Here is an 8,873-nt window from a genome sequence, read left to right on the forward strand (position 1 = left end):
CCTCGTATGGCCTGAACGCCAGTTGCTCTGTTGAAATTTAACTGCGTGCAAAACTATTGTCGCTGAATTTCACCAATAGACACTAAAAAAACAAATGTACGTGGGGTGCTTGGGTGGCTCAGTTGGTTAAGCATCTGACTTCAGCTCAGGTCACGGTCTTCCACCTCATGGGTTCAAGCCTCGCATCTGGCTCTGTGCTGACAGCTCAGAGCCTGGAGCCTGCTTCGGATTTTGTGTCTCCCTCCGTCTGCCCTTCCCCCACTCTATCTCTAAAAAATAAATAAACACTAAAAAAAATAAAAAACAATTGTACATTTATTTTTTTATCCAGAATCAAATTATATATTCAAGCAATCAATGTATCTAGTATCAAATTATATATTCAAGCAACCAATTCTGTAATGATCTCTTCTTTCATGATGTGATTTTTTTTTTCCACTTGAGTTAATGATGAGGAGTCTTCTTATTTTAACACATTCCAGAGTTCTTGGCTCTTAGGGAGAGAGAGAGAAATCAATGAACTGTTCATCTTCTGAAGCCTTTATGTTTTCCTAGGACCACCCTTTGACAAGGTGCTGGGAAAAAGCTTTTACTTAAGCATCCATGTGGCTGTAAATCTGAGGGCTGTAAATAATAACGTAATGACTGGATTTTTCCAGACAAACAGAAAGATATATAGAAAGGATAAATAATTCATAAAAATTGATGAATTGCCCCCATAAAGCAAATTCCCCCAACTTGTATCCCTACATAAAATAATTGAATAATTCAAACCTACATGGAAGGAGGAAAGGAGATCATGGGAGGTAGGTGAGAATTATGGCAAGTTGTATATGTTTAAGAAATTGACATTATAAAATAAATACAATATTGTCCTTAGTAAGTTAGGAAAGAACATCAGAAGACTAAGCATGAAATATAACTCAAAGTAACAAAAGAATATTTAACCCAATGACAGACAGTATGGGAGAAAAAAAGACTATCACTAAAGTAAAATATAAATTTAAAAATAAAATGGAAAAAATGTCCTATTATATATATCAGTAACTGCAACATATACAACTAGGTTAAAAACACAAAAGATAGAAACTTAGGACACAGAAGAGTGAATGAGGGGAAAAAAATCCCTGCCATTATGAAGCATAAATATTGCTTTAAAAGTTCTTTGGAAAAGAAGAAATGTGCTTACATAAAATTAACATTTTGCAAAAAAAGGGAAATATGACATTTAAAATTCTTGGACAGGGGTGCCTGGGTGACTCAGTGTCAGTTGAGCATCTGACTCTTGATTTCAGCTTAGGTCATGATCCCAAGGTCATGGATTGAGTTCTGTGTTGGGCTCTGCTCTGACAGTGGAGCCTGCTGATAAAACTAAAGACAAAAATCAATTAGAAGGAACAAAATTGAATGAACAAAAAAAGGGCTTTCGTCTAGAAATTAATTGAACAAATCTGTGGCAAAAATTGCTAAGAAAATTAAAAATAAAAAGAAACAATATAGAATGAAAAATGAGAACTAGCATTGATATAACAAATAGAAAAAAATAAGACAATATTATGAACATTCATATCAATTCGAAAACACAAAATGGGCAAAATTCTGAAAGTGTCAAATTGGTCACAAAAAATTTAATAACTGACACTTTAACAATATTAAGGCTTCCAGTACATGAATTTGGGATATTGTCCCATTTGCTGTGTCTTGTCTAATTTTGTTAATTAATGTTTTTTTAATTAATTTATTTTTAGTAATCTCTACACCCAACGTGGGTCTCAAACTCACGATGAGATCAAGAGTCACATGGTTTTCTGAGTGAGCCAGCCAGACACCCTTCATTAATGTTTTATAGTTATCAGTATACAAGTCTTTTACCTCCTTTGTTAGTTTTATTCCTAAGTATTTTATTTCTTTTGGTGTTACTGTAAATGGAATTGCTTTTCCTAATTTCCTTTTTAGACAGTTCATTGTTAGTGTAGAAACACAACTGATTTTTGTGTGTTGGTTTTTTTATATTGTAACTTTCCTGAATTCATTTATATATTCTAAGTTTTTTATGGCGTCTTTGGGATTTTGTATATATAAGATCATGGCATCTGCAAACAAGGACAGTTTTACCTCTTCCTTACTGATTTCTAAGCTTTTTGTTTTTTTCTTCCTGATTAATTCCTCTGGCTAAGACTTCCAGTACTATGTTAGATACAAGTGTTAAGAGTGTGCACTCATGCTTTGTTCCTGATCATAGAGGTCAAGCTTTCAGTGTTTCACTGTTGAGGGTGTTGTTAGCTATGGTTTTTTCAAATATGACATTTATTATGTTGAGATACTTTCCTTCTATTCCTACTTGGTTCAAAATTTTCATCATGAAAGTATCTTGAATTTTTTCAAATGCTTTTTTTACATGTATTGAGATGATCATGTGACTTTTATCCTTTATTGCGTTAATATGGTGTATCACATTAATTAATTTGCAGATGTTGAATTATCCTTGCATCCCAGAGATAAATCCCACTTGGTCATGGTGTGTGTGCCTTTTAATATGCTGCTGGATTCAGTTTGCTAGTATTTTGTTAAAGATTTTTGCATCTATATTTGTAGGAATATTGGCTGAGAGTTTTGTTTTTGTTTTTGTTTTGTTTTTGTTTTCTTGTGATGTCTTTGGCTTTGGTATCAAGGTACCCTTGGCTTCAACAAATGAGTTGGGAAGTGTTCCCTCCCCTTCAATTGTTTAAAGGAGTTTGAGAAGCATTGACATTAACTCTTGTTTAAATTTTTTTTTTAATATTGTCTTTATTTTTGAGAGAGAGAGACAGAGCACGAGCAGGGGAGGGGCCAAGAGAGAGAGGGAGACACAGAATCTGAAACAGGCTGCAGGCTCTGAGGAGTTAGCACAGAGCCTGAAGCGGGAACAGTGAGGTCGTGACCTGAGCTGAAGTCGGATGCATAACTGACTGAGCCACCCAGGCGCCCCAACTCTTGTTTAAGTGTTGGTTGAATTCACTAGTGAAGCCAAATAGTCCTGGCCTTTTCTCTGTTGAAAGTTTTTGATTTCTGATTTACTCTCCATACTAGATATAGGTCTGTTCAGACTTTTCTACTTCTTCAAGATTTCATCATGGTGGTTATTGTGTTTCTAGGAATGTATCCATTTCTCAATTTCAGTCACATCATCTGGCCTAATGAGTTGCTAAAACGAGTTTTCATTTTATTTAGGGCATGCTTCCAGGTGTGTTTTTAAATTAATCAGTGCTAGTGATAAAAGACAACCTGACCTCTGGAAAAAAAATAGTTTCAAACCATGTGACTGATAAGAGGTTAATCTCCAAAGCACATAAAGAACTGCAACTCAATAGCAAAAAAACCCCAATAACCCAGCTGAAAAAAAAAATAGACTAAGGATTTGAAATCTGCACAGATATTTCTCAAAGAAGATATAAATGGCCAACAGGCATGTGAAGAAGTGCTCAATGTCGTTAATTGTCAGGGAAATGCAAATCAGTACCTCAGTGAGATATTATTTGACACATGCCAGGATGGCTGTTATCAAGATAATGAGACAGGAAAGTGGGGAAAATGGCAGCATAGAAGGATTTTGAGTTCACCTCCTCCCATGAGCTCACCAAGGCAACAAGTACATGTAATACAGCTCTCTCTGAGAAAAACTTGGGCCTGGTGAAGGATTTTTCACAGCTGAAGACATAAATAGAAGTCCCAGTGAGAAGGGTAGGAAGGGCAGAGATGCAGCCAGGAACCAAACCTCCAACATGGTGACCTACAGGCAGAAGGGATATCACAGGTGTGGAGGTCCTCCCTGAGGAGCAAGGGGACCAAGACCCACATCAGGCACCACTGGCTCTGGGGACCTGAACAGGAAAGGGAACATAAAGCCCCACAACATCTGGCCTTGAAAGTCATCAGGGCTTAACTCCAGGAGCTTTTGAAAACCAGAGGGGCTTAATTTGGGGAGATCCAGAGAGCCATAAGAAATTGAGACTCTCAAAGGGCCAGCACAGTATATCACTCCGTCTGAGACCCAGCACAGAAGCAGCCTCTTGGAAAGCACCTGGACTATCCATGAAGGAGATTTACTGACCAAATTTAGGATATTTGTGAATTAATATTGTTAACATGTCATCTTCCACCTGTCAGAATGGCTAATATCAAAAAATAAAACGAGTGTCAGAGAGGATATGGAGAAAAGAGAAACCTTGTGCACTGTTGGTAGGAATGTAAACTGATGCAGCCACTGTGGAAAACAGTATGGAGGTTCCTCAAAAAATTAAAAATTAGAAATACTGTATGATTAAGTAATTCCACTTCTGGGTATTTACCCAAAGAGAATGGAAACACTAATTCAAAAAGATATATGCACCCCTGTGTTTATTGCTGCAATATTTACAATAACCAAGATATGGAATCAACTTAAGTATCCACCACTAAATGAATGGATAAAGAAGATGTGAGATATATACATTTTTCAGCCACAGGAAAGAATGAAATCTTGCCATTCACAACAACATGAATAGACCTAGAGGGTATTATGCCACGTGAAATAAGTCAGACAGAGAAAGACAAATATCATATGATTGCCGTTATATGTGGAATCTAAAAAACAAAACAAATCAACAAACCAACAAACCAATGAACCAACAAAAAGCAGAAAGACTCATAAATACTGAGAACAAACTAATGGTTACCGGAGGGGAAGAAGGTGGGGAAATGGACAAAATAGATGAAGGGAATTACGAAGTACAAACTTCCAGTTATAAAATAATTAAGTCACAGGGATGAAAAATACAGCATAGGGAATAGGGTAAATAATATGGCAATAACTTTGTATCATGCCAGATAGTAACTACATTTATTGTGGTGAGCATATGTAACATATATAATTATCAAATCACTATGTTGTACACTTGAAACTAATATATAATATTGTATGTTAACTTACTTCAATTAAAACAACTTGCTAATAACTAGAAAGAAACAAACAAACAAAAAACCAAAACTAATAAAACAAGAAACAAAAGACAGCATAGGTTGATGAGGATGTGTAGAAATTGAAACCCTTGCTTGCTATTGGTGGAGTTGCAAAATGGTACAGCCAATGTGGAAAACAGTATGGAGATTTCTTTAAAAATTAAAAATAGGGGCACTTGGGTGGCTCAGTCGGTTAAGCAACCAACTCTTGATTTCAGCTCAGGTCATGATCTCATGGTTGTAAGATCGAGCCCCGTGTTGGGCTCCATACCCACAGAGGGAAAAAGATTTTTTCTCTCTCCCCCTCTTCCGCAACCCCTCCCCACCTCTCAAAAAATAAAAATAAAAGTACATATGATGCAATCCCACTTTTGGGTATTTATGGAAAAGAAGTGAAATCAGAATCTCAAAGAGATATTAGTACTTCCATGTTCCTTGTGGCACTGTGCACAACAGCCAAGATGTAGAAACAACCTAAATGTTGATCAACAGATGAATGGATAAAGAAAATATGGTACACACAAACAACAGAATACTACTCAACTTAAAAAAAAAGGAAATTCTGTGGATAAAAAAGATGTGGTATATATACACAATGGAGTATTACTTGGCAATCAAAAAGAATGAAATCTTGCCATTTGCAACTACGTGGATGGAACTGGAGGGTATTATGCTAAGTGAAATTAGTCAGAGAAAGACAAAAATCACACGACTTCACTCATATGAGGACTTTAAGAGACAAAACAGATGAACATAAGGGAAGGGAAACAAAAAGAATATAAAAACAGGGAGGGACAAAACAGAAGAGACACATAAATACAGAGAACAAACTGAGGGTTACTGGAGGGGTTGTGGGAGGGGGGATGAGCTAAATGGGTAAGGGACACTAAGGAATCCACTCCTTAAATCATTGTTGGACTATATGCTAACTAATTTGGATGTAAATTAAAAAAAGTAAAATTTAAAAAATAAAATTAAATAAAAAGAAGGAAATTCTGGGTGCCTGGGTGGCTCAGGTCATGATCTCATAGTTTGTGAGTTTGAACTCTGATAACAGTGCAGAGTCTTGCTTCAGATCCTCTGTCTCCCTCTCTCTCTGCCCCTCCCCAGCTTGTGTGTGTGCATGCTCTTTCTCTTAAAATAAATAAACATTTAAAAAAATAAGTAGATAAATAAAAATCTAAACATAAAATAGAAAAATATGAAGCCAATAAATATGATCATATTTTTGTGAATTTAGGTGGATAATGACTTCTTAAATAATTCCCCAAACTCAAACTGTTAGGTGAAAATTGATGAATTTAACAACATTAAAGCATTAAATATTTCTGTTCTTTTAATGATGTAACTGAGATACAGTGGTGCCAAATAGGGAGAAGTAATCAATGTCTAGTATGCAAAGAATCTAAAATATAAAGAATTTCTGCAAATATAGACAAACAACCAGGAATTGCATGAAAATGTAGACAAGAACCTCACAGAAGGGGAAACCTGAATGTCTAACAAATACATGAAGACATGCTCATACTTACTAATAATCAGAACACACACACACACACACACACACACACACACTCACACAAATCAAAGAAACCATTCAATTGGTGTTGATTGGAGGGATCCTGAATCAGGAGATGAATAGGAACATTCAAAGTCATTAACATTAATACAATTTCACTTGAACCCACTAGTTCATGCAACTGGATTATATAAACAAATCTTTGTTTCCATTTATTTTTTAAATGATAATTGTTGCTACCAAATGGATGATTTAATATGGAAGGTTAAGTCTTAAATCTGAAGTATACACAGTGACAGCAAAAATCACACACCTGCCAATTTAATTACCTGTGAGCAGGAAAAAATCGGGTTACTAAGGACTCCACCTCAGGATGTCTCAGCTGGGGTGTGGTTTCAGGCACATTCTCTGACCTACAGGTATGATGACATTGATATATTCATTAGAAGAATACAGTCCAAACACTCCCCCTAATGGCAGTATCTTGTGAGAGTATGCTATGAATTTTTTTTAAAAAAAGCAAAAAAAAAAGGGAGATTCAGATCTCTTTAGAGATTGATCAAAATATCTTTTCAATGCTGAGTTCAGCATAAATATAATCCATTAACAGAACTTGCAGGTTATTTCCACTCTATTGTAGTGGAGTCATAACTTAGGATTTGTCCTGTTAAAGAGCATACCTTCTACTCTCCCAAATTTGTACCTCTGGTCCTTATCTGCTCTATAAATTCCAGATTCATATATAGAGATAATTGACATATTCTCTTGGATGTCAAATAAGCATGTAAAAACAAATATGTTCAAAATAGAACTCTTGATCCTCCCTCCAAATTTGTTCTTTCTCTAATAATTCCCCATTTGTAAAAGGTTTCTTCACTCCATGGCAAAACATTTAGAATCATCAAGATAATTTCCCCCATTTACCCTTTATCCACATCTTCTCCAGCAGCAAATCTTGTCATCCTAAACCTATCCCTAATTCCCTCAACTCCCACTGCTACCACCCTAGTCCAGACCACTGTTGATTCCCATTTTTACTATGGCAATCACCTCTTTTAAAAACCTCCTTTCATTCATTCTTGAAGCCTAAAAACTGTTCACATTCAGCCTTTTTCACCACTCAGTGGGTCCCCTCCCACCAGTCACCTGAAGTCCATATGCTCTGTCCTGTCAAAATCTGTCCTCAAGAAAGAATCTTAAACTCAATTTACCATAGCATAAATTACTAACAGCCTACCTTTGTAACAATCCCAAGTAGGGTGTCATTTTAATAAGAATAAACCCTTGACTGCAAGAATTATTAAATATAGGTAAAAGAGTTTTCCATCATCATTCTTTCCATGATGAATTTTTCCATGAAAAAAATTTTTTTTTAGATTTAAAACTAGACCTATTTTACCCACATTCCCTATCATAGACAGGGAGTAATATAACTTACTTTTTCTTTCTCTGAACAAGATGGAAAATGATAAATACAATACATAGAAAAATTATGAATGAACCAAATGCATACAACAAAATATAAGGAGAACCAGAAGTACCTGAAAGACATAAGCAGAAACATATTCTTTGTGACTATATGTCATTTCTATACATGGTACTTTAAATCTTCAATGCTCTTTTGATTTACCATTGCTTTGTTGATAATGAAATTGATACTTTAATATTATTGTACCATATTCAATTTTGTAAAAGAATATACTAACGCATTTTCAAATTGAAGACAGATAATATTTAATACCATTTTACCACACTCAAGAATAAGAAAAAAAGATATAACCACCAAAAGAACAATCACAAGAAAATGTTTAAGAAAAATATAATGTAGTCACAATGAAATATTATTCAATTATTAAAATGTATCTGCAAAAGCCCCAGAAAATAAATTTATAATGATAATTAATACTTAAGACTAATGTGTTAAGCAATGTGATAAGCATCTTATAAGGATTATTTACATTAACCAGGGGAGTACATTATTAGATACAGATGGGAAAATAGAAGCTCTGAGATGTTAAGAAAATTGGCCAAAGATACATAGTGATTAAGTGGCAAAATTGGGAAGCAAGTTCAGTATTGTCTGATTCCAGAGCCTGCAGTCTTATGAAAAAGAATATTGTAAAACTTTGAGTATCAACACTTTTTTTACATTTTCTTCCAAGATTTTATTTAAATTCAAGTTAGTTAACATATAGTATAGTATTGGTTTCAGGAGTAGAATTTGGTGATTCATTACTTATATATAGCACCCAGTGCTCATCACAAGTACCCTCCTTAATGCCCACCAGCCATTTAGCTCATCACCCCACTAACTGCCCCTCTAGGAACCTTCAGCTTGTTCTTTTTTTAACACTCTCTTGTGGTTTGCCGCCCTCTC

The 8,873-nt window shown here is 35.2% G+C and overlaps 1 long non-coding RNA gene across 1 annotated transcript; it reads right to left on the minus strand.

Annotated features, from left to right (window-relative positions):
- Positions 1-97: 97 nt before the first annotated feature.
- Positions 98-8,171, minus strand: LOC125917401 (uncharacterized). The gene is made up of 3 exons (XR_007456182.1): positions 7,935-8,171; positions 6,826-6,909; positions 98-493 (listed from the first exon to the last, which is right to left on the minus strand). It is a non-coding gene; the product is annotated as an uncharacterized LOC125917401 (long non-coding RNA).
- Between the last annotated feature and the right edge of the window lie 702 nt (positions 8,172-8,873).

Source organism: Panthera uncia, unplaced genomic scaffold, assembly GCF_023721935.1.
Source record: "Panthera uncia isolate 11264 unplaced genomic scaffold, Puncia_PCG_1.0 HiC_scaffold_1798, whole genome shotgun sequence".
NCBI classification, from domain to species: Eukaryota; Metazoa; Chordata; class Mammalia; order Carnivora; family Felidae; genus Panthera; species Panthera uncia.